This window comes from Vicugna pacos, chromosome 8, assembly GCF_048564905.1.
Source record: "Vicugna pacos chromosome 8, VicPac4, whole genome shotgun sequence".
Taxonomy (NCBI): domain Eukaryota; kingdom Metazoa; phylum Chordata; class Mammalia; order Artiodactyla; family Camelidae; genus Vicugna; species Vicugna pacos.
Window position 1 is genome coordinate 25,379,667 of NC_132994.1, and position 25,037 is coordinate 25,404,703.

The 25,037-nt window shown below is 33.7% G+C and overlaps 2 long non-coding RNA genes across 3 annotated transcripts in view; one reads left to right on the forward strand and one right to left on the reverse strand.

Annotated features, from left to right (window-relative positions):
- LOC107033197 (uncharacterized) overlaps positions 1-25,037 on the forward strand; it is a 332,749-nt gene that overhangs the window by 35,744 nt on the left and 271,968 nt on the right. The window lies entirely within an intron of this gene.
- Positions 4,008-21,536, reverse strand: LOC140697673 (uncharacterized). The gene is made up of 4 exons (XR_012074876.1): positions 21,463-21,536; positions 19,514-19,578; positions 13,816-13,924; positions 4,008-4,106 (listed from the first exon to the last, which is right to left on the reverse strand). It is a non-coding gene; the product is annotated as an uncharacterized lncRNA (long non-coding RNA).

Here is a 25,037-nt window from a genome sequence, read left to right on the forward strand (position 1 = left end):
ACAAGGGTGGGTTGGAAAGGGAACACTAACCTCTTTTTGTATGCTGTTATGTAAATCATAGTATATCATGTAATACTCAAAATAGGCCTTTAGGTCATTACTCATATGGAATAAGAATATTTTTTATGGCTAGATGATTATACAGTTCGTCTCCCATCAAAACAGCAAGTCTTCATATCTAGTGCTTTATTTGGATTTTCTAATCAAAAAATGAAACAAACAAAAAATTATTCTAGAGTTAAGAAAAATTTGAAGAAAATATAACAACAATTTAAAACTTCAATTTTGTAGATATTTAAAAAAAGAATTGTGTTTCTTAAACATATCAAAGTTTTAAATAAAAATTTACAGGGAATTTTACTCACTTGTAGGCAGTTAAAAAAGTAACTCAAGTTGAATGGGAATAGCAGGAATTCTTTCTGATACTTGAAGTTAGTGTTTCTTTTATGGGACAATTTTCGCAGAAACTAAGTACAAATGACTTTATATCCATACTCACATGTAGTTCAAAATGTTTAGATCACTAATAAGAATAGTTTACATATGCTTCTTAGTATGACAATTAACGTAAATGAATTTGTAAGTTTAAAAACAATAAGCAAACATAAGGCATTGTTACTATATGTGCATTTGCTGAGTTCATACTGTGAATCTAGCACTGTTAGGTGCTATGGAAGATTTATAAAAATATATATTTCTGAATGTTTATTTTGAATAATCAGTTGGTTCATAATGTAAAAAATACATAAAGATACATAATAAAAATACCATGAAAATTATTGCTTTATCTCTGTTTCCATCCCCAGAAGCAACAAATATTACCAATTTTTTGTGTGTATCCTTATGCAGACATTTTAGGCAGATATAAGCTAAGCAGAGGTTATTCTCTCCAACACCTATGTTGTGCAGACTGCTTTACGCACATAGTAGCATATCCTACACATAGTTCTGAATCTTACTTTTTCACAAACATACCTTGGAGATAATTCCATAGCCCAAGTAACAAATTATGTCTTTTTTTTTTTTTATGGCTACAAACGATTTCCTTTTTGGATATTTCATAATGTATTTTACCAGTCATCTCTAATGGACATTTAGATAGTTTCCAATCTTGCTCTTCCAAACCATATTGCAGTGAATAACCTTACATATAGGTATTTTCACTTGTAAGTAACTATGGCTTTAAGAAAAACTCCTTGAGTTAGAGTTGGATTAAAGTGTATGTACATCTATAATTTTTATAGATATTGTCAAATTGCCTTTGGTAGAGGTTGTGCCACTTTGCACTTTGACTAACAGCATACAAAAATGCCTGTTTTTGTACTGCCTGACCAAACAGTATTATTAATCTTTTGTATTTTTGCCCATCTGATAGGTAAAGAATGGTATATTAGCATAGTTTTAATTTTCATTTTTCTTATTCTCTTATTCATGTATTTAAGAGTTATTTGTGTTTCATTTTCCACAAACTGTGCACATTGTTTGCTTATTTTTCTATCAGGTCATTTATTATCAAATAGTAGGTGTTCATTGTTTATTGCTTTGTGATATGAGTTGCAAATATTTATCCCAGCTTGTCATTTTTCTTTCGCCATTGTTTATTATAGTTTTTGCTATAAAGATTATGAATTTTTTTATGTTGTAGAATTTATCAATCTTTTGATTTATAGCTTCTGTGTCATATTTAAATAGGCCTCTTCTACACCAAGATTATAAAACATTCCTCCCAGATTTCTTCTAATACTTTTATGCTTTCACTTTTACAATTAAATCTTTGATTCATTTGGAATTTATCCTGATGTAGAATATGAGGTATAGCTCTAATGTTATTTTTTTTCTAGATGGCTACCCAATGGCATTTATTGAATAATCCGTCTTTTCTTCAGTGAGTTGAGATGCTGCTTTGCTACCTTTTGTTATATTAATAATTATGGAGTGCACACTATGAATCAAGTGTTGTGTTAGGAACTATGGTAAATTTAAAAAGTGTAATATAGTACTTGCAGCCAGAAATTACTTATTAGTTATAGCAACAAAACCAACACTCATGGAAAAAATAAAATAGTGGGTTGTATCAGAGACGGTTTTATGGAGGGGTGGGCATCAATTCTTCCCTGACAGTTGTAAATGAAATTAGAGAATAAGAACACACAAAAGAGAGATAGGAGAACAGGAGGAAAGGAGGATACCTGCCTCATAGTCATTAACCAAAATTGATAGGTGTAGACCAGAGGCAGGCTGAAAATTGATTAGCAAATATTCAATGTGGATATATCTCTATATGGCAAATGCTTTTATTTTGTAGAAACACATCTATGATACCTAAATTGAAAATTACCATTATAAGATGCAGTTAGTTTCTTAAGTTCTTCCTTTTTAATTTAAATATGGAAGTAATGATGTTTAATATTCAAATTATTTTGAAATATGATATGAATTCAGTGGTTTTGCCAATGGCTACTATTATCACATGCTTATTTTTGATGCTTTTCTTCTGGAAGAGCATTCTGTCTGACTTGAATCTACCTAATGATGATAATGGTGATGGTAATGGTGCTGGTACATTTAATATGACCATGATGGTGAGGATGACAGTCTGCACTTCCTGAGTGCCAGTTATGTACCAGGTTCCTTGCACATCGTATTTAATCCTTCTAATAACCTGGAAGGCAGATAAAAGCATCACCAATTTATGAGTGAGAAAACTGAGATTGACTTGTTAAGGCATCTGAAACTTAAATAAGTGACTTTCTCAAGGCCTCAGAGAGCTGATAAAGGCAAAGTTGGGATTTGAACATTCCTTTAGCCCCATTACTCTGTGTTCTCTCTACATATGAACATCATATTTAAAAAGTTTCAGATCAGTGCACATTGTTGATGGGAGATTTTGGCTTCCTATTGTTAGGTATGATGAAATAATATATTCTAGTAGGAAGAGATTACTAAAAATAACCAACATTCCTTCCCTCTTCCAGCCATAATGCCTCTTTTTCTGCATCTTCTACTTTAATATGCCAAGCTCATCCTTACCTAGAAGCCTTTGCACTTGGTGTTTTTATTTCCCTCTTCTTGGAAGGCTTTCTCCAGATAGTTGCATGGCTGGCACATTTTTCATCTTTAAAATCTCAGTCCAAATGCCTCATCAAAGAGGACTTCCCTGACTACCTCTATTTGCCCAGTTATTTTCTATCCCATATTTAGATTATGTTATTATCTTCATAGTTCTGAAAAGTAACTGAAATAATTTTATTTATATATAGATATATTTATTGTCCCTTTCCTTAAACGATAAGCTTTTTGGAGATAGGCATATTTTGTTTTTGTTTTCATTTTTGTTTTTACCAAATAAATAGTCCTGTCTCACAGAAGTCTTTCAAATAGTTTTTGACTAATTGTGACTAATTATAGTACTGTTTCCTCAACATGTGCCCCAATTTGTTCTCCATTTTGCTTTTGCTTATTTTGGCATATGATTACTTTTTTTTCTCTTATTTATAATCTTGGTCTTTTAAAGAGGTTTTTCTAAATCAAAATTTAGTTGCCTTATGGCCAGGAAACTCAGGTGTTCAATCACACAAATAAGCTCTTGATAATTAGAGAATTTTTTCCAGATTGTATAAACAACTGTTTCTCTTCATTTTTAAATTAATAATGGAATTCCTAGTTTGTACTGTTTTGAACTTTTGTTTCAAACCTTTATTTTTATATATTTATTTTTTTCTGAATGTTCTGACTTGCTGACTATATAATAAGCTACCTGGGGAAGGGGGCATGTTCAACCCATTGGACACCTATGGTGTTGAGTGGAGTAATTGAACAGTGTTGAAATACTCAGTAAACTTTGCTTTTGTTTTCATTGCAACTTAAGTCAAGAAAAGAAGGACGCCAAATCAGCAAAACATTGTTAATAATGATCATAATCTCTGTAACACACTTGTTGGAAGAAGGATTTGATATCATTTTCTAAAACATGATTTATGTATTTTATTGTAAATCTTCCTAAATAAACTCCCTTTATTATATGAAAATTATTCCTGTTTTCATTGTTATAAAGGCTTGGTCTTCATAGCTGGATGACCTTTATAATTCAGTGCCTTCCAAGGTGCCTATAAAAGAAAAGAAATTTGGTGTAGAAAGACATTGGAATTACACTCTCCTAGGAACTCTTTTACTATCTTTAAGAAAGAAAAGCACACAGTGAATGTGTCAACATCCTAGTTGGGTTGAAATCTTAGTGGAATTAAATGCATAAATAGGTAAACAATACTCTTTGAGGAAAATCTGATAGAAAATTACTCTTTTACTATAATTGAAAGAGATGTTATTACATTACAGCATTTGTGATATGCCAAATTTATTTGCAGTGTTTATAATATCTTTTATATATTTTACAGAAGTAGGAGTTTTAGTATGTGCTTATCAAATTAAAAATTGCCTCTAAGATTGTTCATTCTGTTTTCTAAACTTTATCACTGATTGTAGATACAAGGCACTTCTATCATTTACTTTAAAGACTGTTTATTAACTTGTCTTTAGGCTAGCTCAGATTGCATATTACTAAGAAATTAAGTGCTTTGGACAATCAGCAATTTGCATAATTATTGTTTTGGAGATAATTCTGTAGGGAATAGTCTACTTCTATGAATATTTATAAAGTATCTGATTTATAAGCACAGAGACAATGAGTATAAGGTATTGTTATCTAGTTGTTTGAAAGATAATAAAATATCCATAGAGAATAAACGTAATATCTTTGCTATGGCTCAAATGACTTCATTACTAATCATATAATAGAAAAAAGAGACTAAGAAGGAATTTTTCATTATTTAGATTATTCTCACACTTTCAGAACACAGTCCCTGAAATGTTTAGTATGATTCTTTATGTCTGAGTATGTATATTCATGTATGATGATGGATATGTAACATGCATATGTGATGGACATCATATCATGAATTATGAGAATTAATCTAGTTTAAGGTTGGCAAATTTACTGTCTGTGGGTTGAATCTGACCCACTGCCTATTTTGATGAATAAGGTTTTATTGGAATATAATACTCAGTCATTCCTGTAGTATTTGTGGCTACTTTCATGCTATAACAGAGTTGAGCATGGCCTGCGAAGCCATGCCCTTCACAGACGAATTTGTTACCCCCGATTTAGGTATATAATCATATAGATTCAGCTGACCTTCATACTGCAGAGACCATATGTTGCTGTATTTTTAAGTATTTCGTTCTCTATATGCTTTTCTTCCTAACGTATGTGACTACTGAGGAGAGTCTACAGTTATCAGTTTAAACAAGATCCAAGAATCTTTTTGATCCTTATCTTCTACCTATATTTATAAACATAAGCATTCAAAGTAGAGGTATATAAAACACATTAATACGAAACTCAAAGATTTTGTCATAAAATGATCTAAATTCTGCCAGTGCTTTTTGAATACCCAGGGCTTACCTAATTAATATTTTGGGAACTGAAAAAAAAAGTTAGCATACTCTTGATTATATGTATTGTGACCCTTCAAAGATACTCTTTTATCACAAGAAGAATAGTTTCCAGTTTTCTCTTTCTTCACTTTACTATTTACTACTAAGGACAAGTGAGGAAAACCAATTCTAATGTAGTATAAAATAAAAATTGTATGAGTTTTAAAAAACTAGTGTAACCATTTATCAAACAAAACCAAATATGATCTCTTAAAGAATCAATTTAGTTCATAATTATTAATAAAACTGTTTTTTTCTATAAGTTTATTATCTATAGTTATAAATCATAAGAAAGAAACTGCAAAGTAAGAGATAAATAAGTAGAGAGATATACCATGCTCATAGACTGGAACTCAATATTGTTAAGATGTCAATTCTTTACAAATTCTATAGATTTAGTAAAATTCCACCCCCCCATTCCAACAGGTTTTATTTTGATAGAAATTTGCAAATTGTTTCTAAAATTCATATAGAAATTCAAAGGACTTAGAATAGTCAAAAGAATCTTGAAAGGACAATGTTGAAGAAGTTACATAAACCACTTGATTTTAAGAGTTATTTTAAAGCTAAAGTAATGAAAACAAGTGTGTTATTAACATAAGGATAGGCAATTAGATCAATTGAACAGAATTGAACACAAATATGGTCAATTGATTTTGGACAAAGGCACCAAAACAGTTTAATGAACGAAAGGAAAATCTTCTACAAATAGTTCTAGAACAACTAGAAAATGAACCTCTACTCCTACCTCATATAATAAAAAATTAATTCAAGATAGGTCATAGATGTAAATTTAAGAGCCAAAGCATAAAGCTTCTAGAAAGATAACAAAAAATTGTGTCTTTGATATTTGAAGATTTCTTAGCAACACACACACACCAACCACAAAAGGAAAAAAATAGACGAATTGGATTGTATGATAATTAAGGTTTTTTTCTTTCATCAAAAGCAATTAAGATAAAATAAGAAAACTATTAAGGAAATAAAGAGAAAGCTATAAACTTGGGGAAAATATTTGCAACCTTTTATCTGTCAAGATAATTATTCCAGAATATATAAAGAATTCCCACAAGTCAATAATAGAGACCCAAAACTTAATAAAAAAAAATAATGAACAGACTAGAACAAATACTTGAACAAAAAGAAGAGAAATGAATGACCAATAAGCATATGAAAAGGTGCTCAGCATAACTGTGGAAATGCAAATTAAAACCACACATTCCATAATCAGGCAAATTCCTTAAAAAAAAAAAAAGATTCTCAAAGACTGGTGAGAATGTGGAAGACTGGAGCAAAATTCATGGAACTCTATAGTTATGATTTTTGTATTTTTATAGTGTATAAATTATACCTCAAATTAAAAGAAAAAGTCACTACAGATTTGGGATTTGTTGAACTGGAAGAAAGTAGCAGTGAGTTACCCACATTAAACTTTGCCTCTTCTGAGGGATAGAGGAAGCAGCCATGGAGGAAGCTGCTGATTATGTTGATTTTATCTCATGTTAAACAACTTCTGGGACAGAAAATAGGCAAGAGCATATAAATAACATCATGTTTCTATTTATTTTCTTTTCTTTCCAGAAATCGGGAAACCTTCTATTCTCATGTAGGCTATTATATCCATTAATTGTTAACCTCTGTCATCATTTTTCACCTCATTATTTTTAGAATCAAGCAAATGGGAACACACCTAAGTGTACAGAAGATAAATAGTAAATTGTTGACAATGTGTTTTATTGCTATTATCTGTTATTACTCCTTAGATACTTGTTACATGTATTTATCAAAAGCCATGGTAGAAGAGGACAGAAAATCTGTCTGGGGGAGGCTATTTGAGCTTTCTTCAGTCTGATAAGGAATTTAGAATGATTGCTCACTCATCCTCAGGTTATTTGTACTTAACCTTTATTAAATCTTTTCAACTCCTAAACATGGTTTCATGGTAAAAGCCAAAGAAAAGTTTTAAATGTGTGGTGAACCAAAAGTGTGGCAGATTTTATTCTTTTCATTTTTTCTGCCGTATTTTGCATTTCTCATATTCCTAATATTGTTTGCCTTTTGTTTGTTTCCCTTCCATTCAAGCAAGCTCTTCAACATTCTAAGTCCACTCTATAGTCATTTCTGAACTATATTTGATGCTAATGCATACAGCCCAGAAATCCCTTTATCTTGTAATAGTCCCCACTCTCACCTTAGGACCCTCTCCCTACCTCCAAACATACTAGCTTCATCCAGATACTAAAATTTTCATCTGAAGACTTCAGAGCTGTGGGAGCTGTTGTTGTGGGTGCCTCCCAAGTATGCTCGCAAGGATCCATCCAGTGAGCACCACATCTTTGCCACGTGCTCCTTCTAAACCTAGTTTTTATCTTGCTTTTGAATTTCCCTGGTCCTTGGATTACTTCACTACTTCTAGGGCAACACAAACATCTTTTTTTTTGCACCCCCATTTCCTTCAGAATCAAGACCCTGCTCTGTTTCCACCTCCATTTAGCATTTCTTGTCTCCTTTCATCTGGATTTTATAAGAGCAATTGCTAGGAACCATTTTTCTTCTATCCTCTCAGATTTTGGACTGTGCTGAATCCAAGCTTCCTTCTCCTTGTCACAATTTTTACCTTAACATTCAAGGAAAACAAAAAATTTTAAAACCTGGTTTTAAAAGCATTTCTATAGATGCTTCTATTACCTTTAAAATCTCTAGCAGTTGTTTCTATTTTCATAATCATGAATTTGGTTTGTGTGTGTGTTTGTGTGTGTGTGTGTGTGTGTATGTTTTATAGGTCAGCTTACTCAGTTTTTCTGCTGCTACAACACAAATCAGACTTCTAGATCTGGTGTTCTAGGCACAAGACCCAAAATACCTTCTTTGCCTGGAAATATTGCAGTTTTCATTCCTTTTAGTCCAAGAAGATGACACATCTTCTATCTGCCCCCAGAACCAATTCTTACTTTTTCATTCCTTGTTGAATTTCACTTTAGACAAATCTATTTTCTGGATTCTCAACAATAGTGACAATGATTAAGGCTTAATAACAAACCACTCCCTTCTCTCTTTAAAAAACGTTATTTTATTGTGGTAAGAATACTTAACATTAGGTTTACCCTCCTAACAATTTTTTTAAGTGTACAATACAATTTGTTTATTATAGATGCAATGTTGTCCAGCACATCTCTAGAGCTTATTCACTTTACTTAACTGAAATGTTATGCCTTTTGGTTAATATCTCCTCATTTCCCTATCCCCTCAGTCCCTGGCAAGCATTATTCCACTCTTTGGTTCTATGAATTTAACTATTTTATACCCTTCATGTAAGTAGAATCATGCCATATTTGTTTTTATGTGATTGGCTTATTTCACTTAGCATAATGTACTCAAGTTTCATACATATGGTTGTGTATTACAGGATTTCATTCTTTAAGGCTGAATAGTGTTCCACTGTATGTATATATCATACTTTCTTTATCCATTCATCTGTCCATGAACATTGAGGTGGTTTCCATATCTTGGCTATTGTGAATAAAATGAACTGTAATAATGAATCCAACCCACTTCCATATCCAGAAGGCTGGACTGCATCCTAGAGTTTAATCTAGGTGAAGAAAATCTTTTCTAGCTCCAGTAATGAAATCTTTTGTTTTCTAAGACTAGATTTCTGCATAATTCACACAGTGTAGAGTTAATTTATGTGTGTAGCTATTATTTATAGAGCTTGCACTGACTCCAGAACTGATTCTCTATCCACTCCCTCTCAGGTTCTTCCTATATATTATATGCTGTAATAAGCCCTGCTTCCTCCTAGGATTTAGACTTTAAGAGATACGTGGCTTTAGAAGTTTGATGTTTTGGAGTAAACTGTGTTCCCCATTATCCATCCACAATGGAATTATTGTCATACAAGAGCATTTTCAGTGGAGGAAAAATTGCTTGTGAACCCAGAAGCACAGATATTCCTATAGCCTCCTAGTGTCCCAAGATAAGCATAGAAGACATTTTTTAAACAAATGTCCTGCATACATAATTACTAGTTGAGACTTGATTTCAAATTTGTTTAAACTGGTTGGACCATACGTAATCCATTAGAGCTACATTTTAACTTCTCACAGGCCAAGTGACTCAATGTGCCTAGGCCTATTTGCTGATCTGATTGGTTGAGTATCATCAATTTTGGAAAAAGAAGTATCCAAATGGAATCCAAGAGAATAGTGTTCTTATAGTTGGGGAAAGAACTGACTTGAATCACCACTTCCATGTCTTTTTCCTTTTTAAACCTATTCAAATTCATTATACCTGTACCTTTCATGGGATTGAGAGACACAATTACAATAATAAGTGGATGGAGTTAAGTTTTAATGAGGAGATAATAAAATTAGTTTTCAATATTAACATCCTCCTAAAATTTCACTAAGTAGTTGAAAATACAAGCGTGGACCCTGGGAGAAAAAAGTGGGACTAGAAAAAGATTGGGAAATCAGCTGCATAAAGTATTTAAAGACACGAGTGTAGATGGAAGGATGTGTAGATTAGAAATAGTATATATCTGAAATCAGAATGCCTGGGTTTAGTTCTAGATCTATCTCATTTTAGCTGAGGGACCTTAGACAAGTTATCTAACATTTGTGATCCTTAGTTTTCTCATTTCTTAAATGGAGTTTGCCTTAGGTTATCTTTAAGTTCCCTTTTAGCTCCAAATTCTACTATCTTAAGAAATTGTTAAAAGTGAAAGTGTAGAGATAAAATATAGAGAGCTTGTAAGTAGTCAGTGGACTTGAGACTTAAGGCAGATTTCAAAGCTGAGAGCAATTTAAGAATGTGCATATTTGAATGAGATTATTTGTTTCTTGATTAACACATGAACTTTTTCTTTCCCCCCGATGGATATTAGGACCCAATTTCCATTAAAATTTCCTCTTTACAAGGTAAAAATGCAGTACTCTAAGGAGATTACAATAACTGAGACTAATGATGGTTTAAGCATCAAAAATTAGAATAAAATGAGTGAATTTTAGGAATGATGTTTCTATGATAAAATAGCAACTGATTACAACCTGAATGTGGTATGAGAGAAAGCAAAGTCAATTGGTTCCCAGATTGCATACCTATGAGATACTATAATTGAAGACCTGGCATACAAGGAAATGAAAATTAAGCAGTTTTAATCATATAGGTGTCTTTATGGAGAGGTGAGAGCACTTTGCAGACATCAAATTAATCCTTATTGTATCTTTAAGAGACAGGTAAGAGAATGGATATTATTTCCAGTTAGAAATGGAGGGCCAGGATTTATGGGATGGGCACCTGACACATGCAGAGACAGTCACATGTCATGTCTAAAGCACGTGCCCTGTCATCGCAGGGCCTGCTAAGACCCTGCCACATCACCCACCTGTCCTGTGTCCTTAGGCAAGTTGCTTATTTGGGCTTTAATTTTTTTTAATGGGATTAATAATGATTATTAATGTAGTTGTTATGATCAAATAATATGTGTAAAATGCTTCTAATGGTGTTTTCCACATAGTAAATGCAATCAATATAAATTACCACTACCACCTCTACCTTTACTATTACTGCTACTGTAATGACAAGCAACACCATATGGTGTTGATTTGTGTGAGGTTTGCATACATGTACAAGGAAATTAATGTTTCTGTATGCTTATTTTAGGGCTCCTATTCCTGTAAGTGTGGTCTAGGGAGGACCGAGGACTGTAAGAGTCTGTAGCAGTCTCTGTAGCAGTCCAGAGTGTGGTCTCCATTACATTGATATTAATGGTACAGCAATGTCTTCTTAATTTTTTTCATGACGGAGGAAACTTATTTGACATTTCATTGAAGACAGATGGAAGTTAATAAAAAGGAACATTTTTACCATTAATCTTGTGTTTTTAATGGATAGTGTTAGCAGGAATTGGGTTAGAGAGGCATTGTTTATTTGAAGGGTATTTCTCCTCATAAAAGGGTTCAATGAAGAGTAAAACTTGGAAGATTCTGCTCTAGAACTATACCAGCCAGATAAAAAATTAATAATACTGTAGGAAAGATATATGAGCAAAGTCAGGTCGATAGCCTGCTGTACAATCTTTCAGATTCTAGTTCTACCCACACTACTTCAGGATTTAGTTCTCCTCCTTCCTTTTACGTAAACTTTCTACCCTCTGAGAAACTCTCCTTCCTTAGCTCATTAATCCATGTCTTTTTGACGTGATTTAAAATATTCTGTTTACCTCGCCGACTCAGATCACCCACTGAATCACCTCAGCATACATATATTATTTGTACTTTAAAAATTTGCAATAATTTAATTCTGTGTTTCTTTGGAAGTCCCATTTTAGTCCACTTGTGTAGTGTGGATAACCAGTACTATTGAAAGTTCCTTAATGTCAGAGACCACATCTTCTATTTCTATTGAATCTCTCTAGGGTACCTGTCATAATGCTTAGAAACATTTATTAAGCACGGAGTGATGCTTAATGAATGTTATTGACTGGCAAGACTTTCATCCAATTGAGATAGCAGCAAGACATCTGAGAGATTCCTTGGAGTCAAGCAGAAAAACAGAGGCTAGAGGTGAACATATTTGACTTGTAATGAGAATACTTTTCACCAGACAAAAGTCCTAGTTTTTCTTAAACCTCCTATGCATATAAGTGTTCCATATCTTCAATGTCTCTTTTGGTATACTCTTACAAAATTTGTATGCTTTTCTCTCTAAGAAAGATGACCCTAATTGAAAGGTGAAAGAATACCATAATTTATATAATGATATTATATTTTCTTTCTAATATTCTTAAATTATGGGAAGCTTTAAAATTGTCCCTGTTAGCTAACTATACCACGTTCTGTAATTTAAAAAAATGAATTCATCTTACCATTTTTATCCTCTTGTGACATATCATCATTAAATTTTCAATGGTGTATGTGACTAACATGTAAAAATTTAAATTGTACATTCTTTGAAAAATATAGTCATATAAGTTACAAATATAATTTGGTATATATCTTAATGTGGAAAACATAATGGGAGATGTTTGTATATAAAAATAAAATGAACCTAGTTTTTCTCAATTTAAGTTTTCTTGAACTAGTGCTAGAAATGCTGGAAGAGAGAAGATTATGTAAACAGTGCAATATATACTGAAGACATTCTTTTCTAAACATATTTATTTATTTATTTATTTATTTATTTATTTATTTATTTATTTAAATTTTGGGTAGGATAATTAAGTTATTTATTTTAATGGAGGTGCTGCTAGGGATTGAACCCAGGATCTCGTGCATATTAAGCATGAACTCTACCACTGAGCTATACTCTCCTCCTGAAGACACATTCTTGCAAGGAAATACTGTGGTGGATGATTGACTCATTAATTCTATACCATGAAAAGTAGTCAAATGATCTTTACTTCAGACAAATCAAATAGGTCATATGTCAGGTGTAATCACAATATGTAATATTTATGCACTGTGTAGCATTTATGCTAATATATATGGTAACATATATGTATGTGTCTGTGTTTGTATACACATGTTTATGATAGATTCTGATTAAAATATGTTGTGGAAATGCAGAAAAACCTTTAAGATTAGTAATTTCTTTTTAAAGAAACGTCAAGAAAGGAAAAAGTAAGGATAGTGTCACAAATACTAAAATTTACATAGCATTTTAATGGAAATTGCCATTGATATTAATGCTGTCACTTATGGAATATAGTGTGTGAAAGAGGAAAAGAGCACTGAATATCAGCACAACATATTCATGGATGTAAGTAAGCTCACGTCTGACATAGAATAGATGTGGTCCTCTCTACTAAGCCTATCAGGAATTCAGTATCAATTAATTACATTTCAGGGGCTAATATGTAGCTAAGGTTAATAGGTCCTTGGGCCTCAATCCATTCAGTTATTTTAGTAGTGCATGCCTTTCACTTCAGGTACAATTGGTAATATGGGATATTAAGGTAACAATCAAATAACCATAGTTAAAATAAATAAGGGCTCATTTGCCTCGCAGTGATTGGAGTGACTTCTTTCATTTGTCTCCACCTGGCTACTCTCAAGTATCATTACTTTCTGTCCCTTGTCCAGATGAACAAGGCACAAGATTTAATGACCATAGCTCATTTTGAAGGAATTGTGTATTCGGTTGTTTGTGGAGCCTGAAACAAGCCATTGAAACGCAAATACCAGATGCTTAAATTAGAATAGCTCTTTGAATTGCTAGAATAATTTTTGTACCTTTTTGGAAGATAGGTCTTTCAAATTTTTGTGCAGTACTACTGTGAGCCAAATTTAGTGTTTTATAGAAAAAACAAAGTAGCCATACCTTTTGCTTTTAAATACTTGAGATGAGAAAGAAAATTAGTGTCTCTTTTCCCTCATTCATTGGTGTATTATGTTCAGTACTATCAAAGGCTTGACCAGGAGTAACAAGGCTGTGTGGATAAAAACCAAAATTGCAAAATTCCTGATTAAAGTTTGTCTTTGTTTATACTATTTTCTAATTTCCAAACATTTGGAATCTGGCAAATGTGTAGTGGTTTCATTAGTCAGGTTGATGTAAGAGGAAAAAATTTTGAAGAAAAGCTTAAATATCTGAAGGTCAACCTGATGCTATCTGTGATTTAGAATTGTTCTGTGGTTTTTCAAAGCAAAGGAGAAATAAGGAAATACTTTGAAATCTACCCATTATGTTGGTATGGGATATCTCTTGAGGGTCATGTTGAAGCAAACAAGCAAACAAACACATACACACACTTGCTAAAAACTGTTCAAATTGTGAATGAGTGGCCACATGGCAAAAATATGCATATCAAACTGTACAAGCTGGATATATCTATATTCAATTTATCATTACAATATAAAACTAACAGAAAATTTAAAACTGTATTGTTCTACCCTGCAAGTTTTCAAAAGTGATGCCTTAAGCTGCAACCCCATATATTCTGACTTAATTTATCTGAGGTGGGGCTTAAGAACAGGTGATTGTTTCACACTATCAGGGGATTCTGGTGTGAATGCAAGATTGAGAATTACTCTTTTGTGCCGCCAACCCTGAGAGGAAAGCAAAGACTTTAGGGAGATTGTCCCTCAGTTGAACTCCAGTTCTACCAGGTTCTGCCACTGATCATGTGTCCTTATGTAGGCTACTCTAAGAATACTTTTTCATCAATGACATGGAAAATACAAATCCACTGGATTTTCATGGGAATTACATTTAATATTTATAAAACCTTTGGTAAGGCTCAGAAATATTTGCTCTCTTCTATCTGTAATACATTTCTTTAGAGTCTCTCATAACCCTAGGTATAAGGTCACTTTCCGTGATAATATTGAGATAAAATTAGCATTACTTCCCCCAGTATATTATCTAGAAAAATTTTCAGCATTTTGGAGATTTGGAGGTTAATACATGTAATTATTTCTGGCTCTTACTTCCTGCTTTTAAATTCTCATTCTCTGCCTCACCTTTTGCTTCTTGCTTCTGACTTTGTTTCTACTTTGCAGTGTACCACAAGACAGGGTCCCTATCTCTTTGCTACAGAAAGTGTATTCAACTGTAGCTGACTTTACAAAAAGTTTGTAATTCAGGAAACAATTTAAAATTGCATGTTAGCTAGCCATTTTCTTAAAAATCTCTCAACTATTTCCAGCTTTAACATTTTTTTATTGTCTCTTCCACTGGGGGTCTGGCCTCCTTTCATGTTACTGTATCCTTTTTGTTTCTCCCTCAAATGCCATCACACATTTTTCAAGATTTTTTTTTCCTTCTAAATCCCCAAATGCCTGCTTTGTCCTTAGTTCTCTTTTTGGTTAACTTCTCAGCCATTCAGTTATGCCCTGAGTAATATTCTTTTGCCACAGAATAGCCAAACAAGATATATTTTTGCTAAATAAAAACTTCTTACTTCAAAGAGGAATTTTGCCATTCATTAGAATAATTTTTTCCGTATCGTGCAACATTAACATAATTGATTATAACTAGTATTATGCTTATATTGCTTTTCTTTTTAGTCTCTAAAATAAATAGCAAGTTGTTGGGTATAAGAATATCAAACCTTAGTGGTCATAAGAATAGCCTAGGAGTTTGTTAACCTGTAGATTCTTGAGCCTGGTGCCAGAGATTTTGACTCAGTAGCTTAGCAGTGTAAACTTGAATGGGCTTTTCAGGTGATTCCAGTGCAGGTGGCCTGTGTATTGCATAGTGAGTAAAATAGGCATGATTTGGTTCAAGTAGATCCTAGTTTATTTGGTTCAACTAGTACCTGTTTATTTGCTGCTATGTATCTATTCTACCACTTTCTGGCAAAAGATTCACTAAATTGGGGATGAGGGGTGTGACCCCCATTCTCGGCCATTCTCAGTGGTTTGGGTAAGATTTATTTCGTCTGTTTGCCTTCAGCCAAATGGCAGATCACACTGCACTGACCACAGTGATTGGTTCAGCAATGGGCGTATAAAGCAATCAGAATAATCAATTACTAGCTGTAAGAAATGTTTTTAGTGGTAACCAGGAAAGTAATCAGCTATTTTCAATTTTCCTTTGGTTTTGGTGTGGGTGTGAAGCTTGGGACGGCTGTAGCTATCTTGTCTAAGGAGGTGAGCAAGCTAGAGGAAAAAGACAGAGCTAGAACCAGGTGATATGACCAGCCTTCTGCTCAAGGACTGAGCTTGCATGAACTGATACATCCCTTTCTGCTTAACCAAGACTTGCAGACTCTCTCACCTCCAAGTTAGGAAAAAAGGAATGAATCAGTTCTTAGAAGAGTAGAATTAGATAAATGGAATCAAAGAGATGGACAATTAGGAGCTCCATCTCTTTTTGGCATGAATGTTTCTTATCTCTCTTAGGTAGTAGTTAAATCTATGACTTTTGAACCTTGGGACCACATCTACTGTGGTTGCCACAATGGAAGGCAAAGGTAGGAAAAATTCAGGATGGTAGAGCGTATTCGCTGTGTTTTGAAGCCTTCAGTTAGGGCTACAGGATAGAAGTAAGCTAAAGCTGAAACTACCCTTTCTGACAGCAAGAGAAAGAAACTGTGGCTTTTTAAACAAAAGCTCTTTCTGCCTGAGGCCTGTAATTCAAGAATACTGGAAGACTTATCCCCTGGAGCTGGCAAGTCTGAAAAAGCTTAATAGTCAGCCCCTAGCCAAGGTTAGTACTAATGGAGGCAAAGAGGTAGCATCACACAGAAGGTAAGATTAGAACCTGGGAAAAGCATCACACAGAAGGTGAGATTAGAACCTGAGTGGCCCTGCCTGGACAGATTGGACAGGCATCATCATGGTGAGAATTTAGCCTGTGGACTGGACAGATTCATAGAGCATCCCTGTCTCATCCTAGTATTTCAAATTTCTCTAAAGCAGAGGACAAGATGGGAGTAGGAAACTGAGTGTTAGGGGAATGGGCAGAACATCAGGGATCTACTATGAATAGATTACATTTTCTGTTTCTAGACCTTGTCTTAGCAGATCTCTGGCTATGGTTAGCTCATGAGACTAACCAGTAGCATATAAACTGAAACCCCTGTATTTTTTAGGCAGTTAATTCTATTAAATTAACACCAAGAAACACCAAGATTGGTCAACAACAGCTTATGATTGCTTAGTCCTTGAGCCTATTTCTAGGTTATCAATCTGGTACCAAGAGAAAGTGAACTGCTAAAGAGCAGCCCCAGAAGGGGCAAGCACTTTTCCTCTCGACTGGATGGAGACTGCAGCTACTTTGCTCCCCACGACAGGAGCAGCCTGAGATGAGGTCAACCCTTGGACTTTGTAGATAAAGGAGCCAATACATTCTCATTGTGTTTTGAGTTTTGTTTTGCCATTTGCAGCATAAATAATCATCTGATACACCTGGACATATCCTTTATGTGTTGGAGTTCTCCAGAGAAACAGAACCAACATATGATTTATGATAAGGTATTGACATACAGGTTTATGGAGGCTGAGAATTCTACCATCTGTTGTCTGCAATTGGGGTCTCAGCAAAGCTTGTGGTAGTTAAAAGGTATGAGAACCTGGAATGCTGAGGGTAGGAGAAGACTAATGACTCAGATTAGAGGGGGTACAAAGCCAATCTTCCTCCACGTTTTTGTTCTATTCAGGCCCTCCATGGATTGGATGAGACCCGTCCACATTGGTGAGGGCCATCTGCTTCACTTAGTCTACCAATTCAAATGCTAATCTCTTTCAGAAACACCCTCACTGACACACCCAGAGATAATGTTTAATTAGATATCTGGGCATCCCTTGGCCCAGGCAAGTTGATAAGAAATTTACCATCACACCGTACAAATGACTTTATATTGTTAATTAATTTTTTAGGGGCCTGAGTTTCTTCTGCCCTATGATGAGAATAATATTTATTGTGAACCTTAGGAATAATGTAAATAAAGTATAGGGCATGGTATATAATAAGTGCTTAATTAATGGTACTTTAATGGTCTATATCAGTGTTTCCCCCTGTCACATATTATTTGGTCATCAACTTTATTGGGTATTTTGACCACTTTTCTTTACCCCATTGCTGAGGGAGAGATTCCTGTCCTAAGATTATGGGGCTAGCCAAACACATGACACTTGACACTGGACAGATGAGACTGACAGCGGTTCATCAGTCCTGGGGGAGGAGGACACTGCATGCTTCCCAAGGCCATATGGGGTTGCACTTGGGAATAGAGTGAACAAGCAGGGATTGCAGGAAGCTGACTTTGTAGTATTAGGAACATAAGATGCTCCCTGGTTTTTGTTGGAGGGTGTGATTGGCTTGTTTGAATAATTTCATGCACTGGCAGGGAACTGAAGACCACTCCTCAGGCATAAGCAGGCACTGTGCCTGGGACCCGTGATAAAGAAAAGTGTTTGGCTAGGGGACCTTATCTGCCTGAGAACGGTGGGAAGGAGAACTTGCAGGAACTGAGGCCCTCTCAGTTTTCCTGAGGGCAACACAAAGTAGTAATTTTGGCCTTATGCCACATTAGGGTAGAGGGAAAAGCACTTGAATTTGGTTAGGATTTCCACCTGCCACATGGCCTATAAAATGAGAATATGCCAGTTATATCTCTCTCTGAAGGATCTTTGTGAAGATCATCAGTCATATGGCATCTAAGAATACATCAGATGCTCTTTCTTTTGGTTGACTAATATTAGAACCGGAATCTTTGGCCCACGACACCATGGAAACCTTTACATTAGGGCTTTAGGAATTGGAGAGTAGGGTAATGGTTCTCAAAATTGAAAGTACTTAAGAACAACTATGAGTGATTGTAAAGCACATACACGTGAAACACTTTACTAATCCACATCCTCAGAGCAGTTTCAAGTTTTGGTGGTTCAAGGCAGCATATTGATTTAGAAATATACATTTAACAAGATCCCAGATTATTCTGATGCAGTAAGTGTCCTTCAACCAAACAGTGTCAACATTGGTTTGGTGTCAAGGTTTTCAAACTTGACTGTGCATCAGAATCATTTGAGGACTTGTTAAAACACACATCGCTAGGCCTTATCCCCAAAGTTTCTGATTTAATAGATCTTGGTGGGGGCCCAAATTTTGCATTTCTGACAAGTTTCTAGGTGATGCTACTGATTCAAGGACCACACTTTGAGAATCATTGGTTTAGTCTAGTAGTTCTCATTTGTGTATTATTTTGTCCTCCAGGGGACATTTGCCAATGTCTGTGGACACTTCTGGTTGTCACAACTGAAGGGTGCTACTGACATCTCATATCAGAGGCCAAGGATGCTGCTGAACCTTCTACAATGCACAGGATATCATTCCTTCCCTACAACAAAAAATTCACTTCAAATGTCAATGGTGCTGAAGTTGAGAATCGCCAACGTAGTAGCATTTTCTGGGACCAGAGGGTGAGATAGTCTCCTAATGTCAGCAGTACACATGGTTCACGTACATAGACACTGTAAGGAGTTGGCTTGAAAAGAACGGCTAAGTGGAATTTGCCAAAGACGTTTTATAAAAGAAATAATTTCACACTCTTAATGAGCCACAAATTTCCTACCTTGCTATCTACCCTGAAGAGCCGATCTGAATCAAATGATCCTTTTGAAATCAATGGAAACTATACTGTGGATGAGAGAAGGGATAAAAAGAAACAGCTATGTTAATTCTGATTTAAGCAAAGTTGCTCATTCCTTTTGATTAAATTGCAGGTGAAAGGAAGTAGATAAAATGATGCAATTGAGTGGGCACCAAAAAATGATACAAATGAATGACTCTGAAGGAAATAACAGGTAATGATAGGTGAAACTTATATGAACTAGATAATTAAAAAAATCTTCTTGTAGGGCTGCACACATATTTAGATGCTCTTACTCAGCAATCTGACACTTGCTGCCTAAGGTCTAAACTGAAATAAGCAGTTTTCTTACTTTCTGCTGCATTCACAGCAATCAAATAATTATAATAATTCCAAGGCTGGCAAAATATTGTTAAAGGGTAGAAATCTGACAGGTGAGATTTTTCTCAGAGTTGGAGAAAAATTTTGAGTTACTTTAAGTTATAGATGGTGGCAAAGAAAAGTAAATGCATTTTATTTTTACAAGGCTGTGCAAAACAGACCGTATTTTACTGAGGCTTCTTTCAAGCACTGACGTTGGAGCTGAGCACAAGCTATGTATCACAGTCACGAAACATGGCATATACTCAGCATCTAACAGAAAGCAGGCACTGAATAGCCTAAGATTTAATATTGGTCCAACCACATGCGAACATTTCAGAAAAGACCTCCTAACATCTTTTAAAAAGCAAATTAGTGAATATAAGGTGATCTTCATTCCCCTATTCTCATCACTCATTAATAAGGCTAGGGGGATAGAATTCTTGGAGAGGAAGAAAAGATAGCTAGAAGGACCAATTCCCAGCCAGGAACTCTACCTTGTTCCTCATTTTATCTTTTACTTGATCCTATGATCACCAATGCCAATCCCAGTTACACATCTTTAGTAAATAACCAACAATATCTTTAGAAATTTTATATATGATGAATATTCTACATAGGTAAACATATCACTATCATTAATGTCTTTATAACTATGCTTTCTCAATATCTGTAGGTTTTAGTTTCTATATCTGTAAAATGTTTTTAAAATACATTTTTCTTCTTGGAATGCTTTTGTCAAATAAGTGTGCTCAACTCTAGTATGTAAATAAAACCTGATTGGCTGCTCTGATTAAATCCTTCTAGTTAAAACCAGAAGTTAGAAGCCAAGACCTCATCCATTGATCCTCATGGTGGTTCCTGGAGTATACTGAGGGCTTTAAGATAACAGTCAAGAGTGTAAAATTTTAGATACCCTCTAAAGTCTCAACAAGCTTGCCAAATATAGGCACTTATTACCTCCAGAAAGGATTTAAGTGAATTTACGAACAAGACCTTATTTATATTTAAAATTCAGATCAGAATATCTGGAAATCTGACTCAGAGCTTCCTTGTAACATAGACACAAACACACACGCAAAGGCAGAAGCCAATAGGTTACTTGGTTTGTCTAATAAATGTCTAAAAATGATTTATTAATTGGATCCTTTTAGTAAGGCTATTTAGCAATGTAATAGATATCTTCAAGTGTGATTTGGTAAAATATGGACATCTCCTAGACATAATGGCATTTTCTTTTATTATCAATCAAAGCTGAGTATGTACAACTGAATCTTGAATTTAAGAAACACAAAGCATTTGTAAGAGAATTAAGGTACATCTAAAAATGTTGCTTTCTCATGACCTAGCTTGATCTATAGGAGCTATGATTCAGATGTCCCTTAAACTGAAGTAATTTTACAAATGTTAATCATCTCAATCTTCAATCATAGGCAAGACTGAGTTCTCTATAAAGTGAATGAAGTACAGATGCTCTGAATTGTGGTTTAAATGAAGATGCTGTGTTTTATCTATACAGTATCCAGGAAAGTGTTGGCATGTCATTTTGAAATTAGAGGAATCTGACCCGCCTGAATGGAGGATAGGCATCTGTGCACAGTGGTGTACAAAAGGGATTACTGCAACTGGGGGCCATGTTTTCTCCTAAAAAAAAAAATCCTGTGTTTAGCATGCATAAATGCCTAGACAGTTACTCAGTTGAGACAGAAGAACACCTTCAAGTGATCAACACAGAGAGAGTTATGTCCTAGATAATTTCAAGTATTGGTTCTCAGTAAGTCTATAATTTTGACCTTAATTAAATTCAAGGATTACCTTATATAATATCTGATGTTGAATGTCAGTGTTTTTATGTGTCTTTCAGTATATGTTTATATGCAAAATGACTGAAATAATTGATTTTGGAAAAAATAATTTAATGGGTCTATCTGAAATTTGGAAAATGTCTAGAATATTTTATCTTTTGTGTAGCTGATAAAATCTATTTCTTAATTCTTCCTATTTTTATTTATTTTATAAACTTCTTTTTCATAGTGATACTTGTTTGTTATAGAAAATTTAGAACTTAAGTAAGTAGGAAAAAAGAAAGTAAAAATTATCTCCAGTGTTACTATCCAATGAAAATAATCATTGGCATTTTGTTTTTAATCTTTCTTTCCATTTTTTTCCTATACAACTATTTTTGCTTACTAATAAATGTGAAATTGGTATAAATATCATTATCTAATACTTTTTTTAAAGCCTGACATTAGGCAAACATTTTTTCATGTTATTAAATATTTAACTATAACATTACTTTTAATGCTCTCTATAGTATTCCATTGTATGGACATACTAGAATTATTTAATTTTTCATTACTGAGCATTTACGTTTTTTTCCAAAGTTTTATTATAAACAATATTCTAGTGAAAACTATTTAAATTAAATCATTGCAGACATTCAAAACAGAATTGTTTTATGGTTATCAAACAATACTTTTGTTTCATTTTTAGAATACTATTTTTACTCTAATTGTAAAAATGAAATCACACCCTTGTAGAAAATTATAGGAAACCATAGGAAGGAATTAAAAGTTAGCCATAATTTTAACAGCTAGAGAAAAATAGGAACATTTTAGTACATGTTTCTTCTTATGTATTTTTCCCTCCTAATTATAAAGTAAGATATCTTAATCATTGAAAACATAATAGTAGAGAAATTTATAAAGAAGGTAAAATTTTATTCATTATCTGAACTCTCTGAAGTGACCATTGTTATGTTATAGGGTCTGTATAGTCCTTTCTTCTGTATATTTTTACTTATTAAAACTCATGTTGAATAGATAGAGATGTGTTGTGATTTCATCACTTACTACTTTAGTAAAAGAATTTCCCTATGTTACTAAAAACTAATATTTCATGGTGCTCAACAGTCTATTTTGTGGAAGAATTTTCTATTACTTGGCCACTAACCTATTATTTGACGCTAGTTTGTATGATTGTATATGTAAATATTATTAGCCCTCTATTTTATATATATTAATGCATTTGAAAATGCACATTGGATTATTTCAATAATGTTGATTCTTCCAAGTGAAATTAGGGGTCAAATGTTATGAACTTTATTTCAGCTGTTTCCTATGTGCCTGGTTAATTTAGGCTAGTAAACTCAAGTTAGCAACGTAAAGATGGATATTCATCTCCCTTTTTTCTTAGTAATTCTAAATTTAATTTGCAACTTCAGTAAAATTATTTTGGTATAAATGAAAGCAAACCAAGAGCAAACATACATTTACTTGTGTGTGTAGTTATTTATTTTTCCTCTATTTTTGCCTCAGAATGTTTACATATTTTTTCAAATATCTTTTGAAATTAGCAAATAATGTGAGAAAATATATTCTTAATTTTTAAAAATCTGTTGCTGTATTGATAATGATTATTCACCCATCAGATATTTTTCAACTTTAATATATCAGGCATTGCCCTAGGGGCTGGGTTTATTATGTCTTTTCTCTTATTTGACTTAATTCTGTGAAAAACTGAATGACTGTGGAGATTTAAGTATATTAATAAATTCATTTAATGAATATTTTTTACACACCCTGTGACACATGGGGGTTAAATGCTGGTGATCCACAGATGAATAAGACATGATTCCTATCCTGAGGACCTCATGGTCTTGTTGTGGTCAAGGCGCCAAGAAATGTTTGTAGTTGAGAGTGGGAGATGCAGGGGCAAAATGTGCTTGTTGCCTCGGGGAGGAGAAAGCAAGATGTGACCCCCCCTGCAGGGATTGCTGGTCAGAGTAGATTTTGCATAGGAGGAGGCACTTGGGTTGGTTCCTGAGGGATATAGGAGCTGGCTATGTGAGAGGATGGAAAGCAGGGGAATATTTGCTTCCTTAGTCTTGAGAAAAAGAGAAAGATCAAAGATGGATATACCAGGTTAGAAGATGACATTAGCCTTGGTGGAGTCAACAAAAGCCTGTGGGCCAGTTAGTGATTTTTATGAAATTATGCTTGATCAGATGAGATACTTTTGGATTAAGCTTAATTAGTAGCTATTTGCATGTTTAACAACAGTAAACTAAAACAAATCTTTTTTTGCAGTAGTTGTATTTTTCCATGTTTATAAAATACATACATGCTCATTGAGAAATTGTGAAAATACAGAAAAAAGGGAAAAATATCATCCAGGTATAATCACTGTTAACATTTTGATGTAAACATTTTAAAAATCATTTTAAACAGACAACCATCTTTTTAAAATGGAATCAGATAATGCATATGACTTTTTACCTGTTTCTTCTCACATAATAAATATATCACAAAAGCTTTCTCAAAATAAACATAAATTAATATTTCAAATAAATACCTAATATTCTGTTGTATAGATATGCTACATCATAAAAAAACAAATTCTCCTCTTCTAGTACATTTGAGATTGTTTCCCCTTTTATTCTATTAAAAATAATGCTGTAATAAACAGTCTTTTATAGTCATCTTTGTTCACCTTATTTCCTCAGGAGGAACTACTGGATTAAAATGTATGCATGTTTCAAATGCTGTCCAATTGGTCTGAAAGTTTGTATCATTTTATTTCTATTTTCACTAAGCAATGTATGAGAGTATAACCAAATCTTACTCTGATTTAAATTGCTTTTCTTTAAAGTTAACATTATTCTGCTCAAAATAAAACCATTAGTGACAATATACTTCAGTTAGGTTTGTGATTAAATTGTAAATAAATTGAGAAGAGATCAATATCTCTGTGCTTCTGAATTTACCCCTGCAAGAATATTAAATGAAAGTATAAAGGATAAAATTGAATGTAAAGAAATTTAAAGTAATATAATTTAATGTATTTGTGGAACACTTTCTCTAAAGAATTAGTAGAAGGTTGTATTTGTCAGACATATTATTGGGTTGTCCTGATACTAAGAGGCTGCACACGTTCATGTGTGTTTCATTATTGAATAATAAGATCATCCTCAGATTTTTGTACCCATAAGCTAGTGTTCTTTGCCCTCAAAGAAACCCACAGAATAAGTTTTGCTAACTCAAATAACTTTACCTTCCTCTAGAGTAAATTGCTATTTATTTCAGTGTTCTAAATTAACCCCTAGTACTCTCAAAAAATTAAAGACAGGTTCTCAAAGTGTACAAGT